This window comes from Vombatus ursinus, unplaced genomic scaffold (genome assembly GCF_900497805.2).
Source record: "Vombatus ursinus unplaced genomic scaffold, bare-nosed wombat genome assembly UNPS02015175.1, whole genome shotgun sequence".
In the NCBI taxonomy this organism is placed as follows: domain Eukaryota; kingdom Metazoa; phylum Chordata; class Mammalia; order Diprotodontia; family Vombatidae; genus Vombatus; species Vombatus ursinus.
In genome coordinates this window covers 17,172,120-17,194,057 of record NW_020954953.1, presented here as the reverse complement: position 1 = coordinate 17,194,057, position 21,938 = coordinate 17,172,120, and the positions used below count along the sequence as shown (strand labels likewise).

Genomic DNA, 21,938 nt, shown 5'->3' with positions numbered 1-21,938 from the left:
TAACTTAGAGGTGACCTGAGAGGGGAGATACTAATATTGGGGAGTGGGGAGAAAGGTAAAGACCACTTGGAGAAGCTGGGATTTGAGCTGAATCTTGAAGGAAGCTAGGTGAACCACACGGTAGAGATGAGTGGGGAGAGAATTTCAGGCATGGGTGACAGCTAACAAAAAGGCACAAAATTTGGCAATGGACCATTGGAGAAACAGCAAGGAGGTCAGTGTTGCTGGATCATTGAGTGCTATAAAAAGACTTATAAGGTAGAAAAGGGCTGGATTAGGAAAGATTTTTAAAGCCAAACGAAAAATTTTCTATTTGATCCTGGAAGTAATAGGGAGCCAGTGAAGTCTATTGGTGAGAGAGAAGGATGACGTGGTCCAACGTGGCTCCTCCATCTATCACTTTGGCAGCTGAGGGGATGATGAAATGGAGTGGGTTGAGAGTTGAAGCAGGTAAAACAACCAGCAAGCTTTCACAATTATCTAGGAGTAAGGGGATAAGGGTCTGCACCAGGGTTGGACTGTGTGAAGGGAGAGAAGAGAGGAGAGAAGGGGAAATGTAGACGAGATTTTGCAAAGGTAGAAGCAATAGGACTTGGCAATAGATTGAATATGGAGGGTTAAGGATGAGGAGTTAAGAATGAACCCCAAGTTACAAGCCTAGGTGATTGGAAGGATGGTAGTGTCCTTGACAATATTAGGAAAGTTCAGAAAAGGAGAGGGTTTTGGGGTCTAATGAGTTCCATTTTGGACATTCTGAGTTTGAAATACTTACAAGACATCCAGTTATATAGTGGATAAAGCACTAATCTTGAAGTCAGGAATATATGGGTTCAAATCTTGCCTCAGACACTGCTGGACAAGTCACTAAATCCCTCTGGGACTTAGTTTCCTACTCTGTAAAATTAGTGGATTGAAGTAAATAACCCTTTCAGCTATAAATCTAAGATCCTCTATTCTGCCAAATTGCATATGGACCAAAGAATCAACAGGTACTGGAAACTTTAAGAAGGGGTGACAAGAGCAGCTCAAGCTGCCTTGACAGAAATGAGGGAAAAATAGTTTTGTTGACATTCAACCAATAAATAGATTTTTTAAAAGAAAAAAAAAAAACCTCAGCAAAGCTGTTGAATTTTAGCTTTCAGCTAACTTGAAGGCAGAAGATAAAGGGAAGGAGAGTGAGTGTGGAGAATCTCAACATGAAATACTTTCAGTTGAGGACATTGACTAATTTACTAGAAAGCACCTGGCTGTCAGCATACTACTTCTTTTCTCTTTTGCAAAAAATACAGTTTTCCAGTTTGTACCTTGAGTCTAATATCACACTGAAAATGTCACAACTCCTTTAGATGGAGAGGGGAGGGGAGGAAGCCAAGAAATGAAAATTTTCAATATTTTTAATTTAAAAAAAAACTGAAAGATCTTTAGATGAAGGGTACTGTTTGCATGCCATGTTTATTTATAATAAAGTTTGTCATTTTTAAAAAATTAATTTGAAAATAGTTATGCATGAACTAAACTAAACTTGTGAACAAAACAGTTAACTATTTTGCTTTATTCTATTACAGAATTCACCTCTTCTTCCAGTGATCATGGACAAGTCTTCTGTATAATATTTACATTTTTACTCACTCTCACTATGTTTTTTTCCACCACACCCTCTTTGGAATGACTCTAGTCCGAGCCAAGCATAACCCAGCCCAATTCACTCCATGGTAAATGACCACTACAGTGAAATTAACTGATACTAAGCAACATTGATCTCATTTCATCATTCCAAAGATGAAACCAGAGTAGGCAAAAGTTCTATTCAACACAATCAAAAACAAGTTTGAAAAGCCTTTCTCCACCCCCACCAATTTTTTTCCAAAAAGCCTACAAAGAATCATTCTTCTTCTTTTCTCTCCTTTTTGTAACATAACATATCCTGCTTGAGAGACAGTGGAAGTTTGACAGGTTTTAAGAAGCTATTCTTTCACCTTTGCAGACATGAATGCAAATTCTGATTTTGTCCAAGGAGTGAAAATGAGTTTGACAATTGCCTTCCAGTACCCTGTTGGCACTCAGCAGTTGGCAATCTGGGCCCTAAGATCTACATTTTAAAATAAGAGCTTTACCCATGTTAAAAAGCTAGACTGCATCTGTCCACACTATACTTTGCCATCCCAAGTATCTTTCTCCCTCCTGGGGCCACACATTCCCTGACAAAAGGTGAATAGGAAGTTATTCCTATGTTACTGCCTCCATTTTCTCATCATGAATAAATATGTATTATGCTGCTTATGAAAATCTCATCTCTAATTAAAATTGCATTCTCTTAAGATTAGGACCCTACTCTTTCTTACGCTGAATAGCTGCACCTCATTAAATTTATTCTTCTATAACACTCAGCAAATTGTTTCCAATGACTCCATCTGGTCACTAGGCAGAGCTCCTTATAATGACAAAGGCGGGGTAACAGCTCCATTAAAGCTGTGAGTACCACTGACTAATTCCCTGAAGGGATGTGATTATTCTGATCTTAGAATGATGAAGTATTTATCTAAGTAAGGAAACAAATATAAAGACTCATCACAGGAAAACCCCCCAAAAAAGATGAGAAAGTAATTGTAAGTCTAAGAGAAGAAGAAAAGATTATGCATCTTCTTTTATGGGAGACTGGCCCAAGGTCACAGTTATTGTGGAAATTTGATAAAACTTCACAGAGAAGCCCTCTAAAAAAAGTCTTAGTTTAACAGGACTTGAGAATAAATTCAAAGTGCACTGATTTTGGCCAAAGGTCTCTTCATAACAGAAAATTACAAAACAAACTATTGCCAGTACAGGGTAGGGGAAAGGGGAGAACTATTAAAAAACAGGATGAATATAAACTAGATTAAATAGCTGTTATAACCCCACAAGCTAACTATCTCTCTTTACAGCAGAGTCTTTTGTATGCAACTTATCCTTGGCTATATTATTGCTCCCTGAATATGTCACATTAGATAGCTGAATGATATTACTCTGTCAGAAGTTACACTACTCCCCTATTCACATTTTGTTGCTCTGCTTATTTAAAGATGTCCAAGATGAACCTACACAGACCTTCTAACGCTCCAGTCCCACTATATTTTCCACCAGTGTCCAAATAGATAATGGTAAGATACACATTCAATCATATTCTTACCTTAGGGCTCTGCTCTAAGAGGCTGGTCTGTAGGACCTCATGTACCTAGAAGTAGAAAATTATTCTATTTACCAAAGTATCAAACACAATTTTGAAAAGGAAAAAAAATTCTCATAATAGTATTAAAAACACTGTTAGTCAAGTCAATAATCATTTCAAATTTTGATGTTTTGCTAATCTGACTTCAGACTATAAAACTGGACACAATGGAACTTGCAGCCTTCCTTCAATATTTTGGTGTCCTGCTAACTAAATTCCTATTCAAGTACACCGTATAGATGTGTGTGTGTGTGTGTGTGTGTGCGTGCACCACATATTTTCAAAGAACCTAGGAGTGAAAGATAAGAGGTTTTCTTTTATTTTTTTCAATGTAATGGCTTTCTGATCCTAAGTAAAAGTCACTTGCTATTACATTCTTAACCATTCATTGGCCAGCCATCACAGAAATATGACGATGTTCTAAAAGTCATAGTGGCTGGGTGAGGTAAAGCTGGGAAGTTAGGTTGATACCAGACTGTGAAAGCATTCAAAAGCCAGGCTAAGAAGCATGGACTTTAATGGTTTTCTGCCGGGTCACAATTGGCAAATTCTTCCTAAAATAACCAAAATACCTCATTTTGATTTAAACCCATTCCCTTTTGACAGGTAGGTGGTACAGTAGATAGAGTACCAGGCCCGGGGTCAGGAAGACCTGAGTTCAAATTGGCCTTGGATACTTACCATCTGTGTGACATTTGGCAAATCACTTAGCCTGTTTGCCTCAGTTTCCTCATCTGTAAAATGAGGGTAATAGCACCAATATCCCAGAGTTGTTGTGAAGGTCAAATGAGATAATAATTATAAAGCAGTTAGCACAGTGCTGGCACATAGTAAGTGATATAAATGTTAGTTATTATTATTAACTCAACAAATAATATAGCAGCAGAAAATTCAGAGCTGGAAAGTACCTTAAGAGATAATCTAACTCAAACCCTCACTTTAGAGATGAAGGGTCTTTATGCCCAGAGGAGGAAAAATTACTTCGCCTAAGATTCCACAGGTAGTAAATAAAAGAATAGGGATTCAAATTCAGTTCTAAACTTAGTGTTTTTTTTCTACTACACGACATACAGAAAATGTCTGTTCACTCTCCAGCACTCAGGATACTTTAAAATAAATAGCAGGAGTCTGGCTATTTAAGATGAACTCTAAACCATATTCTATGCTAAGTTGGAAAAGGGCTTCAATCTAGGTTCTAGCAAGATTCAATATTTTTCTTTGTTGAACAGTTAAGATGGAGATAGCAGAAAGAAGGGCAGAGGATGGCTGGATGTAGGGAAAAAGTCAACAACTTTTACTCTTTAGCCCAAGGCCCACCCATCCCCCAAATATTAACAAGGAGATGCACAATCTGGGCCACATAAATGGAGAAAGGAAAAGTTGGCATTCTGCCCCTCTCCTTCCCACCCCCAGCCCCTTCAAATCATTGGTACTCTGAAGCAGAATATTCAGAACAAAGGAAACTCTCTCTTCACCAAAAGACTTACAATCTGAAGACAAGAAGGAATAAAGAGCAGGATGAAACCCTGGCCATAGAGGGCAGCTTGGCAGATGGTAGGGCAAAGGACAACAGGAGCTGAAATGCTCAAATTCTTCTCCTATTAACAGGTGGGTTGTGAGGAAGGAGGGGAGAGAGAGAGAGAGAAAGAGAGAGAGAGACAGAGAGACAGAGACAGAGAGAGAGAAACAGAGAGAGAGAGAGACACAGAGAGAGAAACAGAGAGAGACAGAGAGAGAGATAGGGAGAGAGAGGATGGCATAGAGGTCTTTACAAAGTTTGGCACAGAAAAGAAAAATAAAATCTGGCTTTCCTTTCATGACTAGACAAGACCCTGGCAAATGAAAAAGAAGAAAAGAGGAGGTGATTAAGCAGGAAAGAGGAGGAGGAGGAAGAGGAAAAGAAAGAAGATGAGAAGAAGAGAGAAAGCAATAGGAAGAGAAGAGAGAGAAGAAAAGAAAAGGAGAAGGAAGAGCAGGAGAAGGTACGGGCAGCTAGGTGTTGCTATTATTATTAACGGGAGGAAGTTTGGACCTGTAACCTTACTCTGACATATACTAGCTGTGGGACGCTGGGCAAGTCATTTAACTCATAGGTGATCTAGACACCTCTCCACGTCTGTAAACTGAAGTAAAGGTCCTGGCCAACACTGGCAGTTGTTTCTTTATCCATGAGTTTCCTATACCAATGAAAATATGGGTCCAGATCTTTTCATATTAATAACAATAGCAACTTATCATTATATAGTGTTATAAATTTTTCAAAGTACTTTCCTCACAACAACTCTGTAAGGTAGGTGGTGCAGGTATTATACTATCCCCACTTTATAGGTAAGAAAACTTGACCTCAGAAATTAAAAGCCTTGTCCATGGTCAAGGCTTCGTTGAAGGCTTTAGGAAAGCATAATGTTAAAAAAGATTTCTTTCAGGGAGACACATACTCGGTGATTTTTTTTAAAACTTAAAAACACTATATTCTTAAACTTTCAAGTTTTATTGATACCTTTCAGTAAGAGAGAGGTAGACAGTTGAGCTCCTTCCTGGTTTCTATTTTGGAAGGAAATTGCCTGGGGAGGGAACAGGGGGGATGAGTGGGTGACCTGGGGCTTTAGAAAAATCTAACCAAGAAAGCACTAATTCTAAACATCTGGGCTGAGATTTAACCCAGGTCACAGCAGGGTTGACAACTTTGTGCAATTCTGCCTCATTTCTAAAAATTCACACACAAGTCAATCATCATTGGTCCTCTTCTGACTGTTGATCCACCAGTCCATCCACTATTCTATGCTGGCATTTTTCACCAAAAAAAAAAGCCTAAAGAGCCAGGATCTCCATATGAAGAGTTTTTCTTTCTTGAATTACTTAGATATATACATTTAAAAAAACTTTAGGGATGGCTAAAGAAAGGTATCTTTGAAAAAATTGCTTATCAGTAATACTAAAAATGGATTTTTGACACAGAGAAATTAAAATTCATTTGTAAAGGTGTAAATATTAGTGTCTCAGGATAATTATGCACAAGTTACTATTTCAGTATCATTTCAACCATTCCTGGGCTCAAATGCATTAGTTACAGCACTGTATGTGTATCATGGTTTCCCAGAACCAATTACCATTAAATTAGTGATCCATTTTTATTTACTAAGGTCATGAAATTTTGATTAGCCTGTTTTTCTCCGAGACATTTTTATAGGTTTATTTTAGGACTTTCTCAGTTTTAATTTTCCTGGTTATTTATAAGAACTAACAAGTTGAGTGAGTTCTATTTAAAAATTCAATTTAATTAAATTGAAATATTAGTTAAATGGCTATTCTGTGCAAGGACACAAAGGGATATAAATGCAAGGGATACAAAGATGAGTAACACACAAGTCCCTGTATTTAAAGAGCTGGCCATCACTTTGGGAAGATGTCAGGGACACAGATAGCTATAAATGAAAATGGAGGATGATTAAGAACACAGAGGATCATTAGAAGGTAGCTTAGAAGTTATCTAAGTCCAATCTCCTGTTTTATTGATGAAGAAAATAAAGTCCAACAATGTTAAGTGACTTGTCCGTGATCTTACAGGGTTGTAAGCATCAGATCTAGAGATCAAGCTCCAATCCTTTAAATCCAAATTCAGCTTTCTTTCCATTGCACCATGCTGATTCCCCAGTCAGACTTGAGTAGCTAATCCAATCCTTTGTTCACCTACCGTGCCTAGGAAAATGTTGATCAAAATAGGCTTTAAATTTAACTATGGAATTTCGGAATTTGAAGGAATATCAGGAGCCATCCCATTGAACATATACCTTGAAAAGGAATCCCGTCTACAATACAGCATACAAGTGGTCATCCAGACTCTGTTTAAAAAGCCCCTAAGAAAGGGGCAACCCACAACCTCCAAGGACAGCTAATTACACTTTTGGATAACCCTAATTGTTAGGAAGTTTTTTCCTTAGTTCCTATTTTGGAAGGAAATTGCCTGGGTAGGGAGCAGGGAGGCAACTGGGTGACCTGGGGCTCTAGACAATCTCACCAAGAAAGCAGTTTTTTAACTGGGAAATATCATATGTACATAAGCATTACTCTTGTAAATAACAATGTCCTTCAGTTTGCCACTTGTGTGATCTTGTACGTATTTCATAAAGTCCCTGACACTCAGTTTCTTCATCTGTAAAATGAAGGGAATTAGATTAGATAACCTCTAAGGTACTGTCCAACTCTAAATCTGTGATCCTAAGTCAATTATAGAAGAAATGCCGCTCGGTGAAATATAATCATCCTCCAATTATCCATGTGTGATTACGCGTATGAAGTTTGCTAAGTCATTACCCTATCACCCAAATAGGGTTGACTTTTTCCCTATAATATTTTTAGGTTATCATGAATGTTTTTTAAATAACTTTTATTCATGCCTTTTTAAATGTTGTGGTCATTTCTGGATCTCTCTGTGTCACTCTCTCCCTCCTTTCCTCTCCTTTCCCCCTCACTATCTTTCCCTCTTCACACATACATAAGATCCCTAACATTTAACAAAGGGAAACAATTAAGGAAAAACAACCAACAAAATACCTAAATCTAACAGTATAGACAACCCCCCCTCCATATTCCTCCTCCTCAGAGATGCCTGCTTATCTCTTCTCTGGAGTTAAAACTAGCAATGACAACCAGCCACACCCTGGTTTCCTTTTGGTGTTTTGTCACTATGAATACTGTTCTGATTCTGCTTAATTCATGCTGCATCAGTTCAGTTTTTCCAAGTTTCTCTGACTTCTTCATATTTGTTATGTTTAAAGCCATAACAATATCCCTTTATAATCATTATCACAATTTATTCTGGTGCCTAGTCAAGATGCACTCATTTTGTTTCCAGTTTCGCTACCACAAAAGTGCTCCTACGAATATTTTAATATACAAGTAGCTGTATTTCTACTTTTGACTTCCTTGGGAAATTTACCCAGCAATGAGATTTCTGGGTCAAAGAGCATAAACCTTTTACTCCAGAATTACAAGGTGTTTTGGTTTTTTTTTAAGAATGGCTAAATCCGCCAATAGTGCATTAGTGCACCTGTACTTCCATCTCTTATCATCCTTGTCAATTTGCCAAGTATAAGGTAAAACCTCAGAATTACTGTAATTTGCATTGCTCCAAATCACTAATAATCTTTTATATGGATTTTATAGCATACAATTCTTCTTTTTTAAAACTTTATCCATTTCCTTGGAAAAATTCTAAAACTTTTTGATAGTTACAATTGGGATAAACTTTCCCCTACTCTGACCTTAAGAACTAACATGCATTTTACCCATCAGTGGATATCATGGCTGGGAACAGGAGTTGGTATGGGGGACTTCTCAAGAACTCCTTCTGCCAGTGCAGATTGACATCTTCTCGGAAACTGAGAGTCTTGAAAATTTCCTAGAAAACTGACAGGTTAAGTCATTTGTTCAGGACCACACAGTCAGTATTTGTCAGAGATGGGACTTATTTCCAGGGCTTTCTAGTTCTAAGGGAATATCTCTATAATACCAAAAATATAACAATTCACATTGATTCAACACTTTAAGCTATGCTAAGTACAGTCCTCTCATGACTCTGAAGGGAGAAAGTACAAGAACTATTATGCCCATTTTTCAATAAGGAAACCCAGACCCTGAAAGGTTAAATTATCTGCCCACAATCACAAAGATAGTAACTCTTTAAGGTAAGATTTGAACCCAGGTCTCCTGACTCCAAGTCTTGCGATCTACAATGGCATACTGCCTATCAATAATATTGTGGGCAGCATACCATCCAGCTTGAAAGATACGTAGCAGTCATCTGGTCTGTAGTAATTCCATAGATGAGATCTCGCATATTCAAAATTATTTTAGGGTACGAGGGGGTGATGATATCATAGTGCATTGCCATACTTCTCAGGTTCTCTGAGGGACAAACATACCCAATCTCAAGACTTCAGTCTGATGCTAGCTCATTATATACACATATATATGTGTGTGTGTGTGTGTGTGTGTATGTGTGTGTGTGTACACTGAATATATACTATATATGAAACTATACCATATACTATATATAGTATGTATTATTATAATATATAGTATACTATATTATACTAATATATACAGTAGCTCATAACCTTATTTCTACATATAGCATTATGCATATGTATATATATGCTATATAATATTACATAGAGTATTATTTTAGCATATAATGTATATTATAGGTATATAGTATATAAATTATATATACTCTAGAACAGGGGTGGGGAACCTGCAGCCTCAAGGCCACAGTATACTATATGTTATATATAGTATATATTTTGTATATGTTCTATATGACTCTATCCTATAGAGTAATAGTATATCATATTTACTGTATAATACTATATATAATTTATGTAGTATATTATATATACTATATAAACTATAGTTTATAGAGTAGTATATAATATATCCTTTATGATAAAAGCAGTTTATATAGTTTATACAATGCTAATACTATATAATATATGCTACATAAAGCATACATACTTATATAACATACATTAATAAACTACATAAACTGTGTATGTATACTAATATATATTTTTACTAATACTACAGTATTAGTATAGTATATGCTACATAAACTATAATATTATATAGTATATATCATATACTACTCTGTAGTATATATAATATTACAATATAGCATAATAATAAAATATATATAGTGCTTATATGTGCCAGTCACTGTGATCCTCACAATGACCCTGGAAAGTAGGCGCTATTATAATTCCCATTTTACAGATGAGCAAACTGAGGCAAACAGAGGTGAAATGACTTGCCCAGGATCACACAGCTAGTTAGTTATCTGAGGTCACATTTGAACTTGGGTCTTCCTAACTCCAGGTCTGATTCTCCATACACTGAATTACACAGATGCCTATCATACAAAGGAGTGTTATTCAGAAAGTACTTAGAATGCAAAATTTCATAACAATTTACTCTGAGCCCCCATTCAGGTTTATAAAAACCTGAGAAACTTCTTTTTTCCCCAAAAACTCCCTCTTCTATCTCAGATAAACTCCAGTCTCACAGGCTTAGAGACAAACATTAGTGTTCCCACCTCTATAACTCATTAACAGCAACAAGGTAAAAACACACAGACAAATTTCTCAACAATTTATCTGCTACGAGAGTGGTCACAGATAGACCTGCCTCTCCTTGCAAATACCTGCCAGTGCAGATTCCTCCAAAACACTGGGGCCTCAGTCCAGTGTGGGTGGATGATGCTCAAAGTCTCTCAGGAATTTTCCACAGAGAATAGGCCTTATTCTCTCACAAATGTCTCTTCAGCCTGTCTCTGACAGGACAGTTAACTCTCCAAACTTCTTCAGGAAAGAATTTCTCTTCGTCTTCTCTCAGGACCTCCCACAAACTCCAAAGAGGATGGTTAACTAACCTGTAATCACTAAGATTCTATCCCCCTCTCTTAAGAGCATAGTAATGATATTTAGGGTCTCTTCAAGAAGGGCTATTTGAGCTGTGGTTATACATAAAATGATATGGCTATGAAACTTAAAGTGTGTGTATTTACATACGTGTGTGAGAGAGAGAGATAGGTGTTAACTTCCGTTGGGAGCAGAATTTTAGCACCATGCCTTCTTCCCTCTCAAGGGTTATCAAAGCTGCCTGAATAATTTCCAAATGAGCAAACACTAGAATAAGAAGCTGAGTTTGTTTGATATGGACCACAGCCAAGCCCAGAAAGAGTGCTCTTATGGCTCATCTTGACACTAGGACAACCTGGGCCCCAACGAGAATAAAGATTCCCTGACAACAAAGACTGTCAAGCAAAGGCTAGAGGACCAATCGTCTGGGCTATTAAACAAAGGATTCTTCTTCTGGTACATGTTGGACTTCTGGGGCCTCTTCCAAACAGTAGATTTTATGATTCAAAATCAAAGGAACACAAAAGTGGCCTTTCCAATGCTAAAGAAGAGCACCAGAAAACCAGGAAACAAGGAAAATTCCAAAACCGGTTTGACCTGATTTGCCCTTGAAGATGACATGCCAAAGATCCAATATATGTGTGATTCACAAAGACCACCTAAATGATTGGTTGGTCCCGTCATTTAAAATTTTTACAATATAACAGTTTACTTTACTCTAAAGACAAGAAATTTAATGAAACATGATCTATCTACTGCAAATTTCTTTAGTTTATATATAAAAATTGACATTTTATATTTTCACAGTTCCATACACTACAAGATGTTGCTCTGTTACCCATACTGACTGCAGAGTCAAAATGGAGAAATGGACCATAAAATCGCCGAGTTTGTCAAAGACTGCAAATTAGGACCCAATTCCTCATTACTCTCAATAACGATTTTTCACCTAAATGATCTTGGCAATTACTTCAAGTCTCTAATTCATTTGTGTGGACAGGGTTTTAATTATTAACAGCTAATGTCACTTATGAAAGAGATCTATGTAAGTATCCTTATTCTACAACTAAGTAAGCAGATGAAGTGATTTGTTCCATGTCTCACATACAGTGAGTGGGAGGTTCAGATATGGCTATGATTAAACTGCTCAAAACTTTCATTCCTGTGCTCGGAGATGGAAACAGGTTCATACATGCATAATGATAGACCTGTGCAAGAAAAATATTCACCAGAAAACTTGACAATTAAATATTTAAGCAAAATCAATCAGATTGTTCCATCTAAAAAACACAATTATCTTTTTTCATTAGACCTTAAGGAAGAAATCAATGCATGCTTTGGTCACAAACACACATCTTTATTTATTACAGCTCTTTAAAATAGTTTTTTACTATATTACTTTGGACCAAACCTTTGATTTCACTGATATAGGGAACTATATCTTTCTACTGTATCTTTTCTACTCTCCCATACTCAAAGAGTAAGCCATTACAATTGAGTAAAGGTGTTTTTTTTTTAAATCAGTAAAACTAACCAACATTATCAAAAATGCAATATCCCACACTTGAATTCAAACGTGCTCCCCAACAGTATTCAACTCAATGATGAGGAATGTGTGCTACAATAAAGTTGGTGGAACATCTTCTCATATGTCTTCTTTGGATCAAACATGGTCATTATACTTTTACAGGGTTCAATTTTGATTGTTTTGTTGTTTACTTCCATTCCATTTATACTGCTGTAACCATTGTACATATTGGTTTGTTTGTTTTTTCTGGTTCAACTTATTGTACTTTCTATCAGTTCTATAAATCTTACCATACTTCTCTAAATTCATCACATGCATCATTTCTTACAACAAAGTAATATTCCCTTTACAATCCCATACTACCTTCCTGTTCAGCCATTCCTCAATCAATGGGCATTCCTCTACCCCCGTTTTTGCTGTTACAAATGCTGCTATAATTGTTTTTGGTGTGTAAATGGGGGCTTTATTTTTGTCACTAACCATCCCTTCCTTTTTGTGGCCTCAAGGCCACATGCGGTCCTCAAATATGGCCTTTTGACTGAATCCAAATTTCACAAATCAAATCCCCTTAATAAAAAGATTTATTCTGTAAAATTTGGACTCCGTCAAAAGGTCACACACAAGGACCTAGAAGGCCACATGTGGTCTCAAGACCACAGGTTCCCCACCCATGGTCTAGACATTTTAGTCACTTGATTTGCATAGTTCTAAATTGTTTTCCAGAATTATTGGACTAATTCGTACCTCTACCAACAATTCATGAGTGTATACATCCTTCCATGACTCCTCCAAAACTGTCTATTCTCACCTTTTTCCATTTTTCACTCATTTTCTGACTATGAGATGAAACCTCAAATTTGTTTCAATTTGCCTTTCTATTATTTTAAGTGATCTGGAACATTCTTTCATGTGGTTGTGTTAAAAACATATAATTCTGGGAATAACATAATCAGTTAGGTATAGAAATCTAACTTGCGTTATAGGCAGTAGGAAGGAAAAGGGGAGAGAAAAGGAAGGGGGGATAGGAGGAAGGGAAGAAGTAGTAAGAGTAAAGGGGAAGAAAAGGAAGGGGGCTAATAGAAGGGAGGTGGGACTTAGTGAGACGGTCATCAAAAACAAAATACTACTGAGGAGGGAAAGGGAGAAAGGAAAAAGAAAAGCATAAACAGGAGGAATATAGGATGGAGAGAAAGACAGAGATAATAATCATAACTGTGAATGTAAATGGGATGAACTCTCCCATAAAATGGAAAGGGATAGCAGAATGGATTAAAAACCATAATCCTACAATATGTTGTTTACAGGAAACACATCTGAAACAGGAACTCACACAGGGTAAAGGTAAAAGGCTGGAGCATAATTTATTATGCTTCAGCTGAAGTAAAAAAAAGCAGGAGTAGCAATCCTGATCTCAGACAAAGCAAAAGCAAAAAAAGATCTTATCAAAAGAGATAAGGAAGGAAACTATATCCTGCTAAAAGGCACCACAGACAATGAAGTAATATCATTACTAAACATATATGCAGCAAATGGTATAGCATCCAAATTCTTAGAAGAGTTACAGGAGGAAATAGACAGCAAAACTATACTAGTGGGGGACCTCAACCTCCCCCTCTCTGAACTAGATAAATCCAACCACAAAATAAATAAGAAAGAAGTTAAGGAGGTGAATAGAATTTTAGAAAAGTTAGGTATGGCAGATCTCTGAGAAAACTGAATGGGTTAGCTTTAGCAATAAGAGAAGAAAACGAAATTGAAGGTATTAGAATAGGCAAAGAAGAAACAAAGCTATCACTCTTTGCAGCTGACATGATGATATACTTAGAGAATCCTAGAGAAGCAAGTAAAAATCTACTTGAAGTAATAAACAACTTTAGCAAAGTTGCAGACTATAAAATAAACCCACATAAATCATCAGCATTTCTATATATTACCAACACAGCCCAACAGCAAGAGATAGAAAAGGAAATTCCATTTAATGTTACTGTAGACATTATAAAATATTTAGGAGTATACCTACCAAAACAAACCCAGGAACTATATGAACACATATAGTTCCTTTGTGTGAAACGCTTTTCACACAAATAAAGTCAGATCTAAATAATTGGAAAAACATCAGTTGCTCACAGGTAGCCCAAGCTAATATAATAAAAATGACAATTCTATCTAAGCTAATTTACTTATTCAGTGCCATACCAATCAAACTACCAAAAATTATTTTATAGAGTTAGAAAAAATAATAACAAGATTCATTTGGTATAACAAAAGGTCCAGAATATCAAGGGAACTAATGAAAAGAAACACAGGGGAAGGTAGCCTAGCCATTCCTGGTCTTAAATTGTATTATAAAGCAGCAATCATCAAAACTCCTCGGTACTGGCTAAGAAATAGAGTAGTGGATCAGTGGAATAGGTTAAGTATGCAAGACACCATAGTCAATGACTACAGTAATCTATTATTTGATAAACCCAAAGATCTCAGCTTCTGGGATAAGAAGCCATTCTTTGACAAAAACTGCTGGGAAAACTGGAAAAGAGCATGGCAGAAACTAGGCATAGATCAAAATCTCACACCATATACCAAAATAAAGTCAAAATGGGTTCATGATTTAGATATAAAGGCTGATACTGTAAGAAAACTGGGAGAGCAAGGAATAGTTTACCTATCAGATTTATGTAGAACAGAAGAATTCATGACCAAACAGGAGATAGAGAACATTACAAAATGCAAAATCGATAACTTTGATTACATTAAATTGAAAAGTTTTTGCACAAACTAAGCCAATGCAACCAAGATTAGAAGGAAAGTAGAAAATTGGGAAAGAGTTTTTACAACCTATCTCTCTGATAAGAGCCTCGTTTCTAAAATATATAGAGAATTAAGTCAAATTTATAAGAATGCAGGTCATTCTCCAATTGATGAATGGTCAAAGGATATGAACAGGCAGTTCTCTAGATGAAAAAATTAAAGCCATCTATAGTCATATGAGAAAATGCTCTAAATCACTATTGATTAGAGAAATGCAAATCAAAACAACTCTGAGGTATCACATCACTCCTATCAGACTGGCCAACATGAGAAAACAAGAAAATGATAAATGTTGGAGAAGATGTGGGAAAATTAGAACACTAATGCACTGATGGTGGAGTTGTGAAATCATCCAACCATTTTGAGAACAATTTGGAACTATGCCCAAAGGGCTATAAAAATGTGCATATCCTTTGACCCAGCAATAGCACTTCTAGGGCTATATCCCAAAGAGATCATACAAATGGGAAAAGGACCCACATGTACAAAAATGTTCATAGCAGCTCTTTTTGTGGTGGCAAAAAATTGGAAATTGAAATGATGCCCATCAATTGGGGAATGGCTGAACAAGTTGTGGTATATGAATGTAATGGAATACTATTGTGCTATAAGAATGATGAACAGGCAGACTTCAGAAAAACCTGGAAAGACTTGTATGGTCTGATGCTGGGTGAAGTGAGCAGAACCAGGAGAATGTTGTACATAGTAACAGCCACATTGTGCGATGACTAATATTGACAGACTTAGCCCTTCTCAGCAATACAAGGATCTAAGACATCTCCAAAGGCCTCATGATGTAAAATGCTATCCACATCCAAAGAAAGAACTATGGAGTTTGAAGGCGGATTGAAGCATACTATTTGCTATTTTTTCCTTCTGTTTTGTTTTGTTTCTTCTTTCTGATGGTACCTCCTATTGGTTCTAATTCTTCCTTACAACATCGCTAATGTGAAAATATGGTTAATAGGAATATATATGTATAGCATATATCAGATTGCATGCCATCTTGGGAAAGGAGGGAGGGAGGGAGAGGGAGAAAAATTTAAAACTCAAAAGCTTATGGAAGTGATTGTTGATAAATCAAAATAAGTTAATAAAAATATGGGGCAATAAAAAAATGTACAATTCTTCATTTAAAAACTGTTCATATCCTTTGACCACTTCTATGCAGGGAAGTAGCTTTTGGTTTTACATATTTCTCTTACTGTTCAGTTATTTTTCAGTCATGTCTGACTCTCTGTGACCCCATTTGGATTTTTCTTGGCAAAGATACTGCAGTGATTTGCCATTTTCTTCTCCAACTCATTTTACAGATGAGGAAACTGAGGCAAACAGGGTTAAATGACTTGTCCAAGGCCCCCCTGCTAGTAAGTATCTGAGGCCAAATTGAACTCAGGAAAATGAGTCTTCCTGACTCCAGGCCCAGTACTCTATCTACTATGCTCAGCTGCTTAAATATCTTAGATATCAGACCCATATCTCATACAAAAATTTTTCCAATTCACTAGTTCCGTTCTCATCCTAGTTGCATACACTTTGTTCATACGACAATTTTTCAATTTCTTTTTTTTCCTATTTAACACTCATTTTTATTTTTTTAATTTTTTATTAATTTATTTGATTTATCAATGATCACTGCCATATGCTTTTGACTTTAAAATTTTTCTCCCCCTTACAATTTTTCAATTTCATGCAACTGGAAATATATTTTGTCATCACCTACATTCCTTGATTGGCTAAGAAGTTACCCCCTAGCCATAGTTGTGAAATATACCTGTTCAGGTTATAATAACAACAATAACTATAATAACTAACATTTATATAGAGCTTATTATGTGACAAACACTGTGTTACAAATATTATTTCATTTGATCCTCACAACAACTCTAGGAGGCAGTGCCATTTTACAGATGAGGAAACTGAGGCTAACAGAGGATAAGTGATTTGTCCAGGGTCATATAGCTACTAAGTATCTGAGGCTATATTTGAACTGAGGTCTTCCTGACTCCAGACCCAGTACTTTATCCACTGTGCCACCTAGCTGCCCAATAATTGAATTTTTTATATTATCTTTAGCATTCAGGTCCCATATCTATTTTAAGTTTATTGATGTAAGTTCAGTATTCCCAACAATTCTCATCATATAGATCATTCTTACCTGGATCATTTATGTTTTCCATTGTGCTGTCTGGAATGCCTGCTCTACAGGTAACAAACTAGTTTTCATCTTAAACTTTTTCCTTTCTCATACCTTCTGTCTTCTGGCTTCCGTTGAGATCTGGTTCCCTTCTAATGACACAGCCTTCCTTTCTACCTCAGCCACACTTTCACTTATTCCCCTGACTCACTGGTCAAAGTATTAGAGATGAACACTCCTTGCTCCCCATCGCCACTTCCAGACTCTACTTCTACCGCCATTAATTACTCCATAGCCTCTACTCCTTTAAGTTCATATAACCTATATCTACTACCCAATCAAAATTCTATTAGTTGTTGTATACAGACCTCCTGGACACTCACCCTTTTTCTTTAATGAGTTCAGGGGTTGGTTCACAATCTTTTTCTTCTCCTCTAGCTCTCATTCTAGGAGACTTCAACATACATACTGAAATTCCCTAAAATACCTTAAACTCCCAATTCCTCAACTGGATCATTTCCCATGTCCTTCACCCTAATGCAGTTGCACAAAGAGCTGATCACACATTTAATCTTGCCATCACCCACAAATGCATCACTTTCACATTCATGAACTCTGATATTCATTTATCTGGTAACAATCTGTTTCATTCCACCTCTCCTTCTGCCCTGCATCCCCAAAACCTGATCTTCATCTCAGCATGACCTCCATTCCCTTGAGACCTCCATTCTTTCCCAAGCTATCACTCCTGCACTGACTACACTCTCCTCTATTCCCCATCTTCACCCCACTGGCAAACTAGTTCAACCCTACACTGTCTTCTCTTGAGTCTCTAGTCCCCACATCCTATCAACAATCTTGACTTGGCAAGCTTCAGCCTTGGATTCATGCCTTCACTCCTCCCAAATGCTGTTGAACTAAGATGGAGAAAAATCACAAAAGTGTACTGAATGGACCCACTACAAATTTATGTTCTATAATCTCAAATGGACTCTTGCTGTATCAAAACAATCCTTTTACACTTCCCTGCTTGACTCACCATTTCACTCAACACAAATGCTCTTTCCAAGCTTTGTCATTTCTCCTTACACCTCCCATGGCTCCCCCTCTGCCCACCCTCCAGCTGAGAACTTTGTCTCATTTTTCACTGAGAAAATTGTTATGGAGAGCTCCTTTTTGATCCCCTCCTCATTTCAAATCCCTCAGATGCCTTCTGCCACCTTTCCTCCTTCATCCTTCTCACATGAAGAGATGGCCCTTCTCCTCGTCCAGGCAAATCCTTTTACACGCACAAATGACCCTATTCCATCTCATCTTCTCCAGAAGATCATTTCTATCACCTTCATTGTCTCACTAATCTTATATCTCTCCCTGTCTACTGGCTGCTTCCCTACTGCCTACAAACATGCCCGTGCCTCACCCATTCTCAAAAAACCTTCACTTGAGCGTACAACCCTGCTGTCTATAGCCCTATATCTCTTCTCCCTTTTGTGGCTAAGTTCCTTGAGAAGGCTGTCTACAATCAGACCCTCCACTTCCTTTTCCCCTCTCTCACCTCCACTCTGGCTTCACACCTTCAGCCTGGTTTACCTCATCATTCAAATGAAACTTCTTTCTCCAGAGTTACAATGATCTCTTATTTGCCAAATCTAATGACATTTTCTCAGCCCTCACTCTTCATGACCTGACCCTCTTCTCTCTGTTTTGGGACTCTACTCTCTCCTGAGTCTTCTGCCTGCCTGACCACTCCTCAGTCTCCTTTGCTGGATATTCATCCAAATCAAAATCAAACCCTCTATACTTTTGCATTTAGTGATCTCATCAGGTTCCATAGATTCAATTATAATCTCTATGGAGGTAATTCTCAGACATATTTGAGACCTGGTTCCCTTCTAATGACACAGCCTTCCTTTCTACCTCAGCCACACTTTCACTTATTCCCCTGACTCACTGGTCAAAGTATTAGAGATGAACACTCCTTGCTCCCCATTGCCACTTCCAGACTCTACTTCTACCACCATTAATTACTCCATAGCCTCTACTCCTTTAAGCCCTAACCTGTCTCCTGACCTCCAGTCTCACATCTCCAATTGCCTCATGAACATCTTGAACTGGGGATCTCAGAGATTTTAAACTCAAAACACCCAAAACTGAACTCATTACCTTTGATCCCAAGCCTTCCTATTTTCCTACTTCCCTATTAATGCAGGGTACAACCACGCTCCCTGTCATCCAGGCTTGCAAAGTAGATGTCAACTTCAACGCTTCACTTTTTCTCATTCTCCCATATTCAATCAGTTTTCAATTCCCGTCATTTCTACCATCATGATAATTCTCAGGAATGCACCCTCCCCCTTCACTTCTCTAACACTGCAACTGCCCTGCAATTGCTGAGTGACACAGTGGATAGAGGGTTGACCCTGGAGTCAGGAAGACCTGAATTCAAATTCAGACTCAGACAAAACGAGTTGTACAGCCCCAGAAAAATCACATCCATTGTGAAATGAGGATAACAATAGCATCTACCTCCCAGTATCATTGTGAGGATCCAATACGTGTGAAGTATTTAGCACAGTTACTGGAACATAGTAGGCACTTAACAAAAGCTTGTTTCCTTTCTTTTACCTCTCTTTCCTTTTTGTTGTAGACCTCAGGGCTGGCTAGACTATCGCAGTAGCTGGCTGGTAAGTCTCCATGCCCCAAGTGTCTAGTTCAGCTTTCACTCAATTGTCAAACCGATCTTTCTAAAGTTCAAGTCTGGCAATGTTACTCCCTTATTCAATCATCTCCTATGGCTCCCTATTACCTCTAAGGTCAAATATAAAATTCTCTGTTGGACTTTTAAAACCCTTCCTAATCCAGTCTTTTTCTATCTTACCTTTCTTCTTACACCTTACTCCTGTCCAACTAATCTGGGATTCAGTAACACTGGATGTTCTCCCACACAACAATCCATCTCCTGACTAGGCATTTTTACTGCCATCCCCCCAGTCTTCTTCAGCTCTGCCTGCAGGCTTCCCTGGCTTCCTTCAAATCTCCAATAAAGTCCCACGTTCTACAAGAAACCTTTCCACATCCCCCTTAATCTCATTGCCTTCCCTCTGAGATTATCTCCAATTTACCCCAATATATGCTTTGCATGTTGTCCCTCTACCTTGATCCCTAAGAGCAGGGACCACTTTCTGCCTTTCTTTGTATCCCCAGCACCTAAAGTATCTGGCATAAGTAGGCATTTAATAAATGGTTATTGACTTACTGGCTACTAAATATTTCACTGAGTTTAATCATTTCTGATTTTTCCTTGTCAGTCTCTTTATTTTTTTCGCCCAGTACCAAATGGATTTGATGATTGCTGCTTTATAATAGTTTAAGGTTTGGAATTGCTGTTCTTGCTTTATCCCTTCAAGTTCCACAATTCTATTATTCTAAGTGAATAAAAGATCTTTTATTGCTTTCTTCAAAATCTGATGAGCTGTTATATAGAAGAGAACATACATTCTATTTTACCCCAGATAACAAAAGCGGAAGATCAATGTTTAAATAAAAGAATAAGGAATAACTTCCTAACACAGAGAGCTGTTCAAAATAGAGGAAGAATTGAATTAAATGAGTTCCAAAGGTTGTTCCAGCTCTAGGATTTTATGATTCTATATTCTCTTTTCTTGTCCTTAACCATGCAACACTGAGACTCTCGCCTGGTATAATCCATTCTGTATTATATGGAGACTTTGTATTTTATATAGGAAGGCTAGAGAGTCAACCAGAAAGATTTCCCCAGTAGAATAACACCATCATCTTCCAAAAACTTAATGAAGTACTGAGGTCATTGAAAAGAACTTAAGATGAGCTGCTAATGAGCAGAAAAATATGTTGCCATGCTGGCTGGATTTTTCAAATTGACAATTTAAGACTCATTCCAGTTTGTGGCAAATGACTGTTTATAATTTATGTAACCACATCCAATAGCCCATATGCTTTTGGCTTTTAAGACCAGAAGGCTGACAATGCCAGTAACATCTTTTATTTTGTTAACTTAATTTGCAACCAGTTTTTATGTCTGTTTAATTCCAAGATCAAGTCTTCACATTTGAGACTTAGAAAACAGACTACCAAAATGCTAAGGTTCTAAAATATCAAAAATCTTTAAAATTAAAGTGTGATAATTGATTATATAGCATTCTATGATAAATCCTATATGTAGCTAATGGGTCAAAATTAATAACAATGCAGCAGGAACCTAGTCATTAAAAGAACCAAGATAACCGAACTGCTAAAATTCTGTTCTTTGTTTCAAAGACTTGTAGGATTTTAGAGCTGGTAGGAACTTTGATTATTATGTTCAATTTCCTCATTTTACTAACAAGACACTAGAATCTAGAGGGTTTAGTGATTTTCCCAAAGCCACATATCTCATATACTAGTTGAAGGATTAATTCAAATGTGCAAAATAAATTATCTGGTTAAACTTGCATCTTCACAATAGAAAGACTGTAAGAAGGGTTGTTTTTTTTTTTTTGCAGGGGTGGAAGGCAGGGAGCTGGGGTGGGAAAGTATAATTATACTGGTTAGTCCTGAACAATATAATCTAACAAAAAAGTCAACAGCATGGTACATTGGAAAATTGTAGTGGGCGTGGAGTCTAAGGACCTGGATTCAGATCCCACTTCTGATGATTACTACTTATATAACATTAGAGAAATCACTTAACCTTACTTATCTGAATTTCCCCACCTGTAAAACGAAGAATGAAATTATCATTAAGAAAAACTAAGAGCTGTTTGCTCTGTTTTTAACAAAGAGAGTGTTCTAACAGATGTTCCAGATGGATAACTAATGTCTCTCAGC

General features: G+C 37.1%; 1 protein-coding gene across 2 annotated transcripts in view; it reads right to left on the bottom strand.

Moving 5' to 3' along the window:
* Nucleotides 1–21,938, bottom strand: part of LOC114031505 (T-lymphoma invasion and metastasis-inducing protein 2-like) — a 288,383-nt gene that overhangs the window by 232,185 nt on the left and 34,260 nt on the right. For both annotated transcript variants that reach the window (XM_027846610.1, XM_027846611.1), the window contains exon 2: nt 3,164–3,208. The gene's annotated coding sequence lies outside the window, so the exon portion shown is untranslated. The remainder of the gene's footprint in view (nt 1–3,163; nt 3,209–21,938) is intronic.